The sequence below is a fragment of the Leucopleurus acutus genome (genome assembly GCF_964270905.1).
Source record: "Leucopleurus acutus genome assembly, chromosome: X".
Taxonomy (NCBI): Eukaryota; Metazoa; Chordata; class Mammalia; order Artiodactyla; family Delphinidae; genus Leucopleurus; species Leucopleurus acutus.
The window spans coordinates 102470126-102487616 of NC_139148.1; the positions used below are offsets into that span (position 1 = coordinate 102470126).

General features: G+C 41.7%; 1 long non-coding RNA gene across 1 annotated transcript in view; it reads left to right on the forward strand.

Annotated features, from left to right (window-relative positions):
- Window positions 1-10264: 10264 nt before the first annotated feature.
- The window catches only part of LOC309978785, a 29917-nt gene continuing 22690 nt past the window's right edge, over window positions 10265-17491 (forward strand). The window contains exon 1 of the long non-coding RNA XR_014327145.1: window positions 10265-10377. This is a non-coding gene — a long non-coding RNA (uncharacterized lncRNA). The remainder of the gene's footprint in view (window positions 10378-17491) is intronic.

The window sequence follows — 17491 nt, forward strand, 5'->3', positions numbered from 1 at the left end:
ACAACACTGTAAATCAACTATACTTCAATTAAAAAAAAATAAACAGAACTGCACACCTGGACCAGCATTCTCATTTCCCTTTCCCTGCTGTTTGCCCATCACATGCCTCTCTTCTAGCATACTACATAATTTACTGATTTATTATGTTAATTGTTTATTCCCGCCTCTCCCCACTAGACTATAAACATTTTAGTCTGCTCAGTTCACTGGTGTATCCTCAGCTCCTAGAACACTGCCTGGAACATAAGCTGGATCTCAATAAATGTTTGTGGCTAGAATGAATGAAGTGCCTGTCACACAGTAGGTACTCAGTGAATGGCAACCTTTATTATTGCTCCTTTCCTGGAACAAATTTTACTGGAGGGGAGTCAGTCAAGGAGAGAACAGTGTACACTGCTGCACCACCACCCATCTAGTTGAGATCAGAAACCTGGGAGGGTTTCTAGATCAATTGCTTGTTTCTCACTCTCCCAGGTTGTCACTTATTAGTTGGACCATTCACTCCTAGCATGGCAGAAAGTGAGAGATGGGTTTCTTTGTGGCTACATACATGTCACATCATCAGACCTTAGGTTTAGGTGTTTCAAAGTCCCAATCACTCCATGTGCATTTGTAAATATTAAAGATAACTCCCTGTAAAATATGAATGTTTTGGGTAGTGTTTGCTCTTTCCCTTTTATTAAAGGATAATTAAGAATAATAATTATGTGGTGCAGCCACTATGGAAAACAGTATGGAGGTTCCTTAAAAAACTAAAAATAGAGCTACCATATGATCCAGCAATCCCACTCCTGGGCATGTATCCAGAAAAGAGGAAAACTCTAATTCAAAAAGATACATGCACCCCAATGTTTATAGTAGCACTGTTTACAATAGCCAAGACGTGGAAACAACCCAAGTGCCCATCAACAGATGACTGATTTAAGAAGATGTGGTATATATATATATACACATACAATGGGATATTACTCAGCCATAAAAACAGATGAAATATTGCCATTTGCAGCAACATGGATGGACCTAGAGAATATCATACGAAGTGAGGTCAGACAAAGACAAATACTACACGATATCACTTATACGTGGAATCTAAAAAATAGTACAAATAGTACTTATTTACAAAATGGAAACAGACTCACCGACATAAAAACAAACTTATGGTTACCAAAGGGGAAAGGGAGGGGGGAGGAATAAATTAGGAGTATGGGATCAACAGATACAAACTACTATACATAAAATAGATAAGCAACAAGGATTTACTGTGTAACACAGGGAACTATATTCAATATCTTGTGATAACCTATAATGGAAAATAATCTGAAAAATATATATATAACTGTGTCACTTTGCTGTACACTTGAAACTAACACAATATTGTAAATCAACTATACTTCAATAAAAATATGTAAGACTTGCATGCATAATAAATAAATAACCTAAGATGTAAAAAAAGAGTAAAATAATGAATATTATTTTCATTCACTATGTGTTGAACATGTCAATAATATAGTAAGAATTATTAGCCCCATTTTAGAGGCGATAAATGGGTCTCAGCAAGAGACGGCAACAGGATTAAGGTGTCATATGCCAGTAAACAGATGGTAAGTCTGGCACCAAAGCCTATGAACTTTCCATCATATATCTGAAGTAGAAGTGTTGACATTAATGAGAAAAACTGTATCACAGTGGAAGATCAGTTATTGGGGCAGGGGTACCAGGCAGATATGAACATCTGATCAATTTCCTGTTCATCAAGCACAGGTTAAAGCTGTTTGAAAATCTGTAAGTAAAAGAACTTAAATTTTACTAGAGGGAACATGATGGAGGTTGATTTTAAATATCCTGAATGGACCAAGATCTAATTTAGCTCAGGGAAACATAATTGAAAATAGAATGTCTTCAGTATCACTGATCTCTGAAACTCAAGAAATGACACATAAACTTTTTCCTTCTCTGTCTGCCAGAATGCTTGGTGAAACTATTTTATTCACCAAATAATTTTAGAGTTGTTATAAAAGTATTTAGAATGTCACAAAACTATACAAAATATTTTACATGGTTAATATTTAAATAGCCATAAAAGTATACAGGAAGAAAAAATAAACCATAGGTGAATACTGAACATTGTGGCATATTTCTTTTAAATCCTTTTTCTAACTTTGTGAGTGTAGATATATGTACAATTTATTGAGTAAATTTTGTTCTTTTTCTGTTAATAAGTGCAATAATTTCAAAAGTAGAAAATAAAGATTGGCAAAAAGAGAAGTAAGGGGGTGGTAAAGCCTGAGCAAATATAAACCCCCCCCCCCCGCCAAATACAAGAAATAAACACTGTGCTGTTACTGGCTGACAAATAATGATCATTAATTGTAGTAAGTATGATTATTTTCATAGACAAAGCAAAAGAATTGGTGGAAACGTTTCTGAAAATAAAATGAGGGACGTTAATGTAAAATCTGAAAGGCTTAGGCAAAGAAAATGATAAAACTCTTTTTACCATTAGAAGATACGAATGAAAGGAGAGAACTGAAGCTCAGCTAGAGAATGGTGGGTGAGCGTGGTGGATGTAGAGGAAGACATTATCATAAAATCACCCAGGCCCCAGCCACATCACAGGCTGACCTCACAATTACAATGCAGGGATCCTCTGCCCCACTTGGCTTACTATTAAGTGCAGTAGCTCATCAGAATAAAACAAGAGTGGTGAGAGCCACGGCAGGGGTGAGCCAGGGGACAGTCAGAACACAGAGGAGGGCCCTATAATCCGCGGGGTCAGGCTTCTCACAGGGGGTCATGTGCAGGCTGTAGGACTAGTATCCTCAGCAACTGGGAGCTCCAAGGGATCAGAGCTCTAACCAATGTGAAAGCTACGTACCTTACCATTGTGGTCAGAGAGCCCCAAGCTGGAGGTCCAAGAGGCGGGAGCAGCACACTGTTTCCAAGTTGAAGGTTTTGAGCTGTGGTGCTGAGGTCTCAGGGGCACTGGATGTCAGTGGGGACTTCAAAACCGTCAAGTGCTGGCTCCCCAAATATCACCAATGCACCTGTTGATAGGACAATGCTGAATTTATCACTTACCTCTGTAAGGGAGAACCCTCACCTCACAAAGCTTTGCCAGTGTTTCAGGGAGGAAGGAAAGGGCAGAATTTATTGAGAAATGAAAGCATGGTTTAAGGCAGAGGGTCTTTCAACTCTGGGGCTTGATTAGGATTGGGTAAGGATCATGATACCAACAGTCTGGGACTGGTGGAAGCTGCAAGGGGAGGATTTTGAGGAGAGGGACTTAAAGAATTTCAGAGAGCAAACTGTTGCTGCTTTCCATTGAAGAGTTGATGGATCTTTGGGGACGTTGCTGTAGTGAAGAAACTGTTTGCCGGGACAGAGCAGTCCTGGAAAAGTAATGCCAACGAAGACAGTGGACTAGCAAGACACATTTATGTACATAGTATGGCGTGCTTTTGTTTCTGTGTCCAGGCTGAGTGTGCGGATGGACTGTTTCCTCATATACAAAACATTTTTATGAATAATTCACCTTAGGTATGCGTTTATTTGGTAGTGTCAAAATCCTTTCGTTTCTCTGAATCTCGAGGAAAGATAATACCTACTCTTATCCTGAGAAACAACTAAATAGCTAGCTTTAACAGTCTGGTAAACCCTTTGGGTGGATTATTTTATTTAATCCTCACAAACACCTTGTGAAGTTGGTAGTATTATTATCCCTATTTTATAAGAGGAGGAAACTGAGGCTCAGGGAGGTAATAATTAGCTCATATCGATGCGGCTACAAATGCATTTTTTCGGAACGTCAACAAAAACCATCTTCAACAAAGCTGCATTATTCTGTTCCGTTTTTGCAGAAGGGAGCTGGCATCTAGGTTCGAGATAATTATTTGACCATTCTGTCCTCTTTGGGGTCCTTCTCCCTTTGGGGAGAAAGGAGGAAGGGGTGGAGGCCGCCTCCACCTACTCCACTTTGGATCTGGGTCAGCTCCCCTCGGAATCCCGGCTTCGCCCTGGGCCAGCGGCGCGGCCACTTCCGCCGCAGACGCCTCCGCCTCTGCTTGGGCTGCCCCGCGGACCGGAAGCCACTCGCCAGTCCACGCATGCTCCGACCAGCTGGTGATAACAGCGCCGGTTTTGCCCGCTTCCGGCTACCAGGGGGCGCCAAGACATAATCGCGCGTGCGGGGAGGGGTGGCGGTCACGTGGTCAGGGAGCCGAGCGCTGGGGCGTAGGGGACCGCGGCTTGGAACTCCGGACGGCTGCAAGCCTGCTCAGGCTACTTGTCTTCCTCCATCGCTTTCTTTCGCTGTGCGCGGACCACACGGTGGGACTGTAGCGGCGAAATCGACTGAGGTCTGGGCGCAGTTATCTGTAACCTCCTGGCGACCCTGCAAGAAGACGCGTGAGTTTCCCGGGCACCAGGAGGCCCTGGGAGGAGACACCTCACCCTTACTTTGTGGCAGTTTTTGCCCATTCCGCAACGCAAAGAAGGAGGGACTCGGTCCCAGCCTTTCCCCTAGCTCGGAGAGGTGCTGTTCCATCCCCTTGCACGTCCCCCATCGCCCTTAGATAGGTGTGCTTTCCTCTGGAGTATCCCAGGGGGCGGGTCTGGAGGGGAGGAGTTAGTATCTATCAGCTGTTCTGGCAGGACATCCTTGCCTAGTAAGCACTGACCAAATTGCCAAAAAAAATACCCAAACACACAAACAAAAACCACTAACGTTTTCACAGATATGCTGTAATAGAACAATTCACCTGGCTGTGAACAAGGCTTGAGAGTTGCAAGAAGTGAATTTGTTACCTGACTACAGTTTATTGCTTGGAGTAGGGGCCTGGCGCACTCACACTTAAACTGGCAGACCACAGATTGTCCAGATTACACACTGGGATCACCCAACCGGAAACGCATTGTACACCTCATCACGCAATATTCAGAGAGGCTGACTTTGATGTTTCTGTCAGCACAGCCCCAAACCCCAACCGACAAAAATGCCTCAGAAACTTCATTTACCACAGTTCTTTCCAGGTCTTGTCATGGAGGAAAAAAGTTAATTTAGGGAGAAACTAAATAATGTAATAGATTGAGGGATTTTTTTTTAAAAAGAGCCTTTATACTTTGCATACCATTAAATTCAATCATTTTACATGTACACTTGTTTTTACTAAACGTATGGAGTTGTGTAACCATCACCAGAATCCAGTTTTAGAGCATTTTTATCACCCCTCCCCAAATTCCCAAAAGACTGTTTGTAGTTAATCTCTCCTCCTACCTCTAGTCCTAAGCAACCATGTAACTGCCCTGTGTCTCTATAGTTGCTTTTTCTGAACAGTTCATGTGAATGGAATTTTACAATATGTGGTCTTTTGTGAATGGCTTCTTTCACTTAGCATGATGTTTTCCAGGTTCATCCATGCTGTAGCATGTATCAGTACCTCATTGCTTTTTTTTTTACATCTTTATTGGAGTATAATTGCTTTACAATGGTGTTAGTTTCTGCTTTATAACAAAGTGAATCAGTTATACGTATACGTATGTTCCCATATCTCCTACCTCCTGCATCTCCCTCCCTCCCACCCTCCCTATCCCACCCCTCCAGGTGGTCACAAAGCACCGAGATGATCTCCCTGTGCTATGCGGCTGCCTCCCACTAGCTATCTATCTTATGCTTAGTAGTGTATATATGTCCATGCCACACTCTCTCGCCTCATCACAGCTTACCCTTCCCCCTCCCCATATCCTCAAGTCCATTCTCTAGTAGGTCTGTGTCTTTATTCCTGTCTTACCCCTAGGTTCTTCATGACATTTTTTTTCCTTAAATTCCATATGTATGTGTTAGCATACGGTACCTGTCTCTCTCTTTCTGACTTACTTCACTCTGTATGACAGACTCCAGGTCCATCCACCTCATTACAAATAGCTCAATTTCGTTTCTTTTTATGGCTGAGTAATATTCCATTGTATATATGTGTGCATGGCGGAATAACATTCCATGGAATGGCTATGCCACATTTATTTATCCATCTATCGGTTGATGGACATTTATTTCCACTTTTTGGTTATCATGGGTAATCCTATTGTGAACATTTGTGAGGACATATGTTTTCAATTCTCTTGATTTCACTGCCCTGCTCAGGTGCTGCCATGGTGCCTTTAGCAGACCTCTGTCATAACACTTAACACACTGCCCTATAAGCTTGGGTTCATTCTCTGTCTCTACACTGGAAAGGGCAAGGACCATGTTCATTTGTTTCCTGGTCTAGGAGTGGGATTTCTGGGTCATAAGGTGACTGCATGTTTAACTACTTTAGGAATATCCAGACTGTTTTCTAAAGTGGCTGTACCATTTAATATTCCCGTCAGTAAATGTATGAAGGTTCCAATTTCTCCACATACTCACCAACACTTGTTTTGTCTTTTTGTTTGGTATCTCATTGTGATGTTAATTTGCCCAGACTGAGTGGTATTTAGCTAGTTTCACTTCACTTTAATGGATACCTATTTTAATATTTTAATCTAGGAGCTGAAATGAATAATACATGGTCCCTCCTTGCAAGGAGCTCATATATAGTCCCTTCAGGGAGACAGGTAGAGAAACAGATAATTACAGTACAGTGTGTTAAGTGTTCTGATGGAGCTGAGCAAGGGATGCTCTGGGGAGCAGAGAAGAGGGACACCTAACCTAGTCTGGGGGGGGGATGGAGGAAAGTATTCTTTTCTAAATTGAAGTATAGTTGATTTACAATATTATGTTAGTTTCAGGTGTACAGCAAGGTGATTCAGTTATATATTTTTCAAATTCTTTTCCAATATAGGTTATTACAAGATACTGAATATAGTTCCCTGCTCTATACAGTAAGTCCTTATTGTTTATCTATTTTATAGGTAGTAGTATGTATCTGTTAATGCCATATTCCTAATTTACCCCTCCCCCCACTTTCCCCTTTGGTAACCATAAGCTTGTTTTCTATGTCTGTGAGTCTGTTTCTGTTTTGTATCATTTGTATCATTGTTTTTAGATTTCATATATGTGATATCATGTAATATTTGTCTTTCTCTGTTTGACTTACTTCACTTAGTATGGTATTCTCTAGGTCCATTCATGTTGCTGCAAATGGCAATGTTTCATTCTTTCTTATGGCTGAGTAATATTCCATTGTATATATGTACCACATCTTCTTTATCCATTCAATCTGTCGGTGGACATTTAGGTTGCTTCCATTTCTTGGCTATTGTCTATTGTAAATAGTGCTACTATAAACATTGACGTGCGTGTATCTTTTCGAATTATGTTTTTTTCCAGATATATGCCCAGGAGTGGGATTGCTGTATCATATGGTAAATCTAGTTTTAGTTTTTAAAGGAACCTCCAGACTGTTTTCCATAGTGGCTGCACCAATTTACATTCCCACCAACAGTGCAAGAGGGTTCCCTTTTCTCCACACCCTCTCCAGCATTTATTGTTTGTAGATTTTTTGATGATGGCCATTCTGACCGGTGTGAGGTGATAGCTCTTTGTAGTTTTGATTTGTGTTTCTCTGATAATTAGCGATGTGGAGCATCTTTTCATGTGCCTGTTGGCCATCTATATGTCTTCTTTGGAGAAATGTCTATTTAGGTCTTCTGCCCATTTTTTTGATTGGGTTGTTTGTTTTTTTGATACTGAGTTGTATGAGCTGTTTGTGTATTTTGGAAATTAATCCTTTGTTTGCAAATATTTTCTCCCAGTCCGTAGATTGTCTTTTTTGTTTTGTTATGGTTTCCTTTGCTGTGCAAAAGCTTGTAAGTTTGATTAGATCCCATTTGTTTATATTTGCTTTTATGTCTTTTGCCTTGGGAGACTGAATTATGAAAATATTGCTATGATTTATGTCAGAAAATGTTTTGCCTATGTTCTTTTCTAGGAGTTTATGGTGTCATATCTTATATTTAAGCCATTTTGAGTTTGTTTTTGTGTATAGGAAAGTATTAAAAAAGCCTTTTCTAAAAGGCGGTTTAATGTGCCTTGGTTTTCTTTTGTGTATTTTTATCAAAATTACACATGTACATAGTTTTAAAAAGTCAAATACTTCTACAAGGTTGGTTATTTTTAAAAAGAGGAGTCCCCAGCTTTCCTCCCCATTCCCTGCTTCCCCCAAACCAATAGTTTCTGTTCTTTTAACTCTTTGGATATTTACCTCTATATCTTTAAATAGCATAGCATATTTTTATTTTAGAAGAAAAATTATCAGCCTTGACATAGGCCAAACAATCACCATCCTCACTTGCAGTGATTTCTCAATTAGTCAGCCCCATTTAATATTTTTATTTATTTATTTATGTATTTATCTATTTTTGGCTGCATTGAGTCTTCGTTGCTGCGCGCGGGCTTTCTCCAGTTGCAGCGAGCGGGGGCTGCTCTTCATTGCAGTGCACGGGCTTCTCACTGCAGTGGCTTCTCTTGTTGCAGAGCATGGGCTCTAGGCATGCAGGCTTCAGTAGTTGTGGCACGCGGGCTCAGCAGTTGTGGCTCACGGGCTCTCGAGTGCAGGCTCAGTAGTTGTGGCGCAGGGGCTTAGCTGCTCCGTGGCATGTGGGATCCTCCCGGACCAGGGCTGGAACACGTGTCCCCTGCATTGGCAGGCGGATTCTTTTTTTTTTTTTTTTTTTTTGCAGTACGCGGGCCTCTCACTGTTGTGGCCTCTGCCGTTGCGGAGCGCAGGCTCAGCAGCCATGGCTCACGGGCCCAGCCGCTCCGCGGCATGTGGGATCTTCCCGGACTGGGGCACGAACCCATGTCCCCTGCATCGGCAGGTGGACTCTCAACCACTGCGCCACCAGGGAAGCCCGGCAGGCGGTTTCTTAACCACTGCGCCACCAGGGAAGTCCCAGCCCCATTTAATATTATCACATGGTTAATCGTGAAAGCCACAGTCACAGTGCAACCTACCTTACCATTTAAATGAAAGAAGACAGTCATTACCAACAGTTAGGTACCAGAGTAACGGAAGTAAGACAAGATATACATTTTAAAGGAGCAGCCAAGGAGTTGTTTTCCTCATTGGTATTTTCATACCATATAACTTCAATAAGCCAGAACCCAATTACAACCGTCAATTAGGAAGAATGTTACTTTCATTCAAACTTTCAAAGAAAAAGCCAAATCACAGACAAGCAGCATAGTATAGGACAGAGGTTGGCACACTATGACCTGGCAGCTAAGAATGTTTTTTCAGATGAACATTTACAATCAGTTTGATGATAGGGAACACTAAGTTTCAACCACAATAAAACAAAATATTATTCTTCAATTCCATTTTTTCATTAGTAGACCTGTATTACAAAACCGTATAATCAATTATTATATTTTGAGTTTCATCAGTAAAGAATTTATGGAAATTTTTTTCTGTCATTATATAAGTACCTACATAATATCCTCGATTTTGCTTCTTGGCCCATATAGCCTAAAATATTTACTATCTGACCTTCACAGAAAAAGTTTGCCAACTCCTGGTTTAACAGAAGAAACCGAGAAATTGCCATGTACTTGCTGGGTGACCTTGGGAAGTCACTTTACTTCTCTGGCCTTGATTTTTATTATCTATAAAATGAAGATAAAGGGTATGGGTGGTTGAGATAAGCTCGAGGGCGAAAGCCCCCCATCTCCTAAGTCTTTTATTAATTACTTAATTATGCAAATATTTGATCTACTCCTGTGTACCGAGAACTGTTAAAGGCATTGAGGATACATTGGGAAACAAAATTCCTGTCCTGAAAAAAGGATACTGTTCTAAATGAAAAGAGACTTAGCTTGCAATGTGTGGTCTGAGGTTGGATCTTAATTTGAACAGACTAGCTTTATAGGACATTTTGGGGAAAAGTAAGCGGATATGAATATGGATGGGTCTTAGATGAGATGAAAACTTCTTAACGTGGAGTGGTGGAGGTCGTTAGTTGAGAAGAAGCATCATGCACACGCATTACCTCATTTTGGTAGGAAGTACATATACATATTATATATACTTAGAAAAAGATCTGGAAGGATATATACTAAGCTGTTAACAGTGGTAATTTCTGGGTGGTAGAAATGTAATGTTTCTATTAATTTTTGTTTTCTAATTTTCCACAATGAACAAACATACACTGCTTTTGTAAAAATAAGAGATTCTTTCTAATTTAAAAAGTAATCTCTCTCTTCATGGAGCTTACACGCTAGTGCCTCTTATAAGTATTAATATTGCCAAATCTGTCACTTTTTTTCCAGGGGAACACAAGTAAGAATGGAGGGTGCTCTTCCCCCCGCCCCACCCCGAAGATAACAAAGAATCAAGGTTTTCTCCGTGAAATAGCCGCAGAATGTAAACTGAGGCTGCTGGCATTTCCCTGAGAGTTTTACTGGTAAGTAGAGCTTTCTTATACTCAAGGCTTTAGGATGGGGTGGGATTTTTGAAGGGTGGCTGGCATTTAAAAAGGAGGACTAGAGAGGCAAACGTTGGCAGTGTCCAGCTAAGCAGCGTGTCTAATCTGATAGTGGAGACAGGTTTATCTCCTCCATTGATGGACACATCAGGCTACAAAAGCCTGATGTGATCAAGCATTTGAATCATGTAACTACTACTCCTCTTATTCTTATTTTAGGCCAGGGCTCTAGAAACCCTGACGTCTATTGTTGTAAATAAAGTCTTATTGGAACACAGCCACACTTCTTTGTTTACTTATTGTCTATCATTGCTTTTGCCCCGCAGTGGCAGAGTTGAGTAATTGTGACAGATGTGAGTATATGACCCACAAGATCAAAAAAATTTACTATCTGGCCCTTTAAAAGGAAAAGTTTGTGGATCCCTGTTCTAGGCTCACCAGAAAACTGTCTTAGTAGGCAAGCCTGTGGGGAAAGAATGCCCACTTTACCGTTAAATTAATAAATTGATGTTGTAATCTATAAACTTCATTCTCTTCTGAGATTTATTAGCATGTGTCAGTATTCCCAATTTCAGATGACTCTAAGTTACTCACAAGATTGGAATTCTTTTTTTAAATTGAAATATAGTTGACATGGAATATTATGTTAGTTTCAGTTGTAACGTAGAGTGACTTGACATTTGCATACATTATGAAATGATCACCATGATAAGTCTAGTAACTATCTGTCCCCTTACAAAGTTATTACATATTATGGGCCATATTCCTTATGCTGTATATTACATCCCTGTGACTTATTTATTTTATAACCGGAGGCTTGTTCCTCTTTATTCCCGTCTCCTGTTTTGCTCCCACCACCCTCCTCCCCTTTGGTAACTACCTGTTTGTTTTCTGTATCTGTGAGTCTGTTTTCATTTTGTTTGTTAGATTCTACATGTAAGTGAGATCATACAGTATTTGTCTTTCTCTGTCAGATTTATTTCACTTAGCATAATATTCTCTAGGTCCATCCACGTTGCTGCAAATGGCAGAACTTCATTCTTTTTTATGGCTGAGTAACACTCCAGTGTGTGTGTGTGTGTGTGTGTGTGTGTGTGTGTGTCTGTTTTTGTATACACCACATCTTCTTTATCCATTCATCTGTCGATGGACACTTAGATTGCTTCCATATCTTTTTTTTTTTTTTTTTTTTTTTTTGTGGTATGCAGGCCTCTCACTGTTGTGGCCTCTCCCATTGCGGAGCACAGGCTCCGGACGCACAGGCTCAGAGGCCATGGCTCACGGGCCTAGCCGCTCCGCGGCATGTGGGATCTTCCTGGACCGGGGCACGAACGCATGTCCCCTGCATCGGCAGGTGGACTCTCAACCACTGCGCCACCAGGGAAGCCCTGCTTCCATATCTTGGCTATTGTAAATGCTGCAATGAACATGGGCGTGCATATATCTTTTCAAATTAGAGTTTTTGTTTTCTTCACATAAACACCCAGAAGTGAAATTGCTGGATCATATGGCAGTACTATTTTTAATTTTTTAGGCACCTCCATACTGTTTCCACAGTGGCTGCACCAGTTTACAATCCCACTCAACAGCACAAGAGTGTTCCCTTTTCTCCACAAAATGGACAAAAGTATGATGAAAAGCAGTATACATGTTTATAGTCTCAAAGTATCTCCCCACAAAATGCTTATTTGTTACAAAGGGCAAAATAGTAACTTCACTGGGGAGAAACCTGGCAGACACCACATTAACCAAATGATCAGAGTTAAGATCAATAGTTGTGGAACAAACTGATACCATGTGCCTCTTGGTAGGATGCACTGAGAAGGACACAACATCACATCTGTAGTATTCTTGCCAAAACAAATAATCTAAATTGAGTCATGAGGAACCATCAGACAAACCCAAAATTGAAACCAGTCGTATTTTTCAAAAGTGTCATGGTAATGAAAGACCAAATCAAATAGTCTGTTGATTAGGTTATAGTGTTGTATGAATGTTCATTTCCTGATTTATAATATTGTACTGTGGTTATGGAAGATGTTAACATTTGGAGAATCCGAGTGAAAGGTATATGAGAATTCTTTGTGCTATTGTGCCCCTTTTTTCATTGTCTGTACTTCCAAAATGAAAAGTTGAAAATGAAGCATGAGGGACTTCCCTGGTGGTCCAGTGGCTAAGACTCTGTGCTTCCAATGCAGGGGGCCCGGGTTTGATCCCTGGTCAGGGAACTAGATCCCCCAGGCCACAACTAAGAGTTCGCTTGCCTCAACTACAGATCCCACACGCAGCAATGAAGATGCCACGTGCCACAACTAAGACCTGGCACAGCAAAATAAATAAATAATAAATAAAAATAAATTTTAAAAAAAGAAAATGAAACATGAGTTATTTACCTCACCCCCAAATATCCCTAGGTTGATCTGACTGCCGTGTGCAGCGTGGCTTACAGAGGGGCCAGACTATAAGTGGGGGGACCAGTCGGGAGACTGTGGCACTAGACCAGGGGAGAGATGATGGTGGCTCAGACTAGGGGGATGGCAGTGGAAATTGAGAGGGGTGGATGGATTCAGCATGCATTTTGGCATCTCCACGGGAAGGACATTGCACAGGAGGGAATAGAAGGGAGACCAGCCTCATTTGAAAAGGATGTTCTCTGCACATTACCTTCAGATAAAATATAGAACAGAATAGACCCTGCATGTCTATATGGGCTTTTTCATTAGTTTTGTGGATTCTAAATCCTCTAGTATGGAAGCTGGACCATTTATCATGGAGATTGTATTTTATCTTCTTTTTCCTCTATAGTTGTTTTTTTTTGTTTGTTTGTTTGTTTTGTGCGGTACACGGGCCTCTCACTGCTGTGGCCTCTCCCGTTGCGGAGCACAGGCTCCGGACGCGCAGGCTCAGCGGCCATGGCTCACGGGCCCAGCCGCTCCGCGGCATGTGGGATCTTCCCGGACTGGGGCACGAACCCGTGTCCCCTGCATCGGCAGGCGGACTCTCAACCACTGCGCCACCAGGGAAGCCCCTCCTCTGTAGTTTTTAATAGTGTTCCTCTCACGCAAGGGAAAACAAGGAAAGGAGCTTTCTTTGGTTCCCTCCTGTGTCTACCTCCGCCAAGGAGTTTTCTCTTGAGAATCCCTCTCTGCTCTTTTTACGAAAGAGTTTGAATTCTGTGTTGTCACTCAAATTGTGACCTTTACAGAGTCCCGTTGGTCAACTTGGGTTTCCACATGATGTGCCCTTCCCTACATTTACGCTCAATAAAAATTTGTCTGTTTTTCAAGGCTCAGCTCAAGAACCACCTCCTCCAAGTTGTCTTCCTGGATTTACTCAGCCTAAAGTAATCCTTCTTTTTCCTAGGTAAGTCATAGCTCTTAGTTTATTCCTTTTATTTAGCCCCCATTCACTCTTTCACAGTTATACTCATTGCTTTGTACTTATTTGTTTATTTTGTTTGTTTGTTTGCTTTGGCTGAGTGGCATGTGGGATCTTAGTTCCCTGACCAGGGATTGAACCTGTGCCTCCTGTAGTGGAATCGTGGAGTCTTAACCACTGGACCACCAGGGAAGCCCCTGTACTTATTTGTATTCATGACTTACCTCCTCTACCAGATTTTAAATTCCTTGAGGGAAGGTACTTAGGTTGTTCAACTTTAAATGAATTCTTTTCTTTCTCATCATCAGATGCAAAAGATGTTCAGCAGTAAAATAAGTTGATAAGTTCCCCCATGTACCTTGAATCTAAGCTTTAGTTTCTCTTGTTTCTAGTAAGGACTTTTCCTGTGAAATGCTGGAGTCACTCCTTTGTCTCCAGCGATCTCCTTTGTAACTTAAAGCCTGTTTTCTATGATTTTCTTTGCCATTCCTTTGATGGGGCTGCTCCCACCAGGGGGAGCTCCTTACTATAGCTAGGTCAATTTTTTTTTCTTTAGAGGCAAAAGAAAGGAGACTTCATCAGGCAAAATATCAAAGCAATGGGAAAACAAATAATAGGAAGTAAGAACTGCACATACGTCTCTTGGGACTTGACTTGGTCTCAGCACCAGTTGACCCAAATGCCATTTCACTTGTTATATTGGGTTCTGGTATGATTCTGGCCCGTGTGTGAAGATTTCCCTCTTCCCAACCTTTTATTTCTTCTACAGATATATACTGAGCATATGCTTTGTGTCAGGTATTGTTATAGATGCTGAGGCTTCATCTGTGAACAAGACCGACCAAGTCTCTGACCTCATGGAGCTTATTTCATATGTGGGCAACAGATAATAAGTAAGTTAGATAGATAATAATGTGTAGTATATTAGATAGGGATAAGTGCTAAAAAGAACAAATAATGCAAGGTCTTGAAGGCCATTGTAAGAACTTTGATTTTTACTATGAGTGAGATGGGAAGCAGTGGGGGATTTTGAGTAAGAATGGTGTGATCTGACATGTTTTAAAAGGATCACTCTTGTTTTTTGGATAATACGTTATGTTTAAGGGGATAAGCTTGGGCCAGGCTGGTAACAGTGGAATTTGGGAGAAGTTGTTGGATTTGGGGGTATATCTTGAAGGTAGAGCCAATTGGATTTGCTAACAGATCAGATGTGGGATGTGAATGAGGAATCAAGGAAAACAGGGTCACCATGTTACATAACACCAATAGCATTGCATAAAATGTGGCTCGTGCCCTCTGGAGTTGTATAACACAGTGTTTCTGTTCGAGACGATGCCAAGGTTTTCATCCTGAGCTGCTGGAACGATGGAGTTGCCACTAACTGCAGTGATAAAGACTGTGGGTAGACAAGGTTGGGAGTATATTGGAAGTTGACTTTGGGATATGTTGAATTTCAGATGCCAGTTAGACATCTAAGTCTAACTTAGATGAGGAGTGAGCTGTGGGATGTATGAGCCTGGCACTCACAGGCGTGGTTAGGGCTGGAGGTAAACATTCTTGAGTCATAGGCATCTAGATAGTATTTAAAGCTGTGAGATGGATGAAATCACTGGGAGTGAGGATAGTTAAGAGAAGGGGACCATGGACCCCGCCCTGGGGCACTCTCACAGCCAGAGGTTTGGAAGACAATGAGGAACCTGCAAAGGAGACTGACAAGGAGTGGCCAGGAAGATGGAAGGAAAACCAGAAGAGAATGGTGCCCCGGAAGCCACGTGAAGAAGGTGCTTCTGGGAAGGGGGGATGATCAGCTGTGAGAAGTGCTTCTGGTTGGCCAAGCAAGATGAGGACCAAGAATATTCAGTGGACTCTAGTAACATAGAGGCCAGTAGTGGCCCGGATAAAAGCCTTTTCAGTGGACAAAAGCTTGATTGGAGTGGGTTCAAGGGAGAAGGGGAAGAGAAAAATTGTACACAGGGAATATAGACAAATCTTTTGAAGAGTTTTGCTGTCAAGAAGAGGAGGGAGATGAGGCAGTAACTGGAATGGTGTGTGGGAGAGGGGGTCAAAAGAAGGTATCAGAATGGGAGAAATAGAGCCCAGAGGTAAACCCACGCACCTACGGTCAATTAATCTACGACAAAGGGGGGCAAGAATATACGATGGGGAAAAGACAGTCTCTTCAGCAAGTGGTGCTGGGAAAGCTGGACAGCCACATGTAAACCAATCAAGTTAGAACACTCCCTCACACCATCCACAAAAATAAACTCAGAATGGGAGAAATAATGGAACGTTTGCCCCAGGAGTACTCACTGGTCGTTGGAGTTCACTAGTCCGTAGTCACGTGCGTTTCTGGGCATAGTAGCCAGTAATCGTCAGAGAAGCTAGATGTTGAGGGAGGGGAAGTTGCCAGTAGGTTTGACTGGAACAAACTCTAAGGAAACCCGTGGGCAGCCTTTACTAAAACTGGACTCAGACCCTCTGCAGTTAGGGAAAGGGAGAGTATCTCCACGTGTGGAAATGGTTGGGGCCATGAGCTCTAGCCATCCCCCTTGTCCACTGGGTGATTCCAGCCTCCTTTGCCAACCTTGAAGGATCTGGCCTCAGTTACACTGAAGACAGCCTGTAGATCCGCTTCCGGAAACATTATTATCTCTTATTATCTAGAGAAGGGAGAGGAAAAGAAATTTCTGTAGATACTGTGAGCATGACAAAACCCTAGGTAGAGTTTGAACCAAGTGGGAAAAGTGACATAAAAATTCGGGTCACAGTTCCGCGAATGACATCCCTGTTCCTCGGCAGGAAGTGGCCTCAGAAGCCATTGTCGGGCCAGGCTTGCTTCCTAGCTCTGTGCGTTAGTGGTGATGGCTTTGAAAACACATACAAGTTTTACTGGTCTCCATGTCCTGTTTTTATTTGAACTTGTTTCCGATTCTCATGTCTTCAAGGCCCAGCTCAAGTGTCACTTGTTCTGCAGAGCCTTCTGTGAGCCCCGTCGCAGGCAAAATGAACCATTTCCTCCCCTGAGTTTCGATACCACTTTTTCTCTTTCTCTCTTCTCGCACATGTTACACTGAGTTGTGTGTGGCTGTAAACAGAAGAGGCGGCAGAGTGTAGTGGATAAGAGCACGGGCTCTGGAGCTAGGCTGCTTGGGTTTAAATAGTGCTTCTTGCAAATTGCTTAATCTCCTTGTGCCTCAGTTTCTCACCTGTCTTATCTCAATATAAAATAATAGTAGCAGCAGTGCCCTCATAGGGATTTTGTAAAGAGGAAAGAATACGTGTGAAGTACTTAGAACGGTGCCCAGCATGTAGTAAGTGCTCAATAAGCTTTCGTTATTTGTCTCTCTTCTCCTTGAGGAATTAGATGATGCCCTTATGTTAGCACTGGGCTTGGCACAGAGTGCTAGGTGCCTAACACATTTTTGTGTGACTAAACCAGGTTCATGTTTAACGGTTTCATATGTGTATAGCCCTTTCATCAGCTCACTTATTTATTGCTGTGTACTGCTCCATGTAGCGGTTAAGAATGAAGGTTCTAGGGCCTGATGGCCTAGTTTGTGTCATTGCTTAGCCACTTATTAGCTTCTTAACCCCTCATTGCCTCAGCTTCTTCATCTGGAAAATGAGAAAAAATATAGGAAGTTAAACGCGGTTACTGAACATTTGGATATTAACTATATTTATTGTTAATCTTATCATTAATTAAATGATTTAA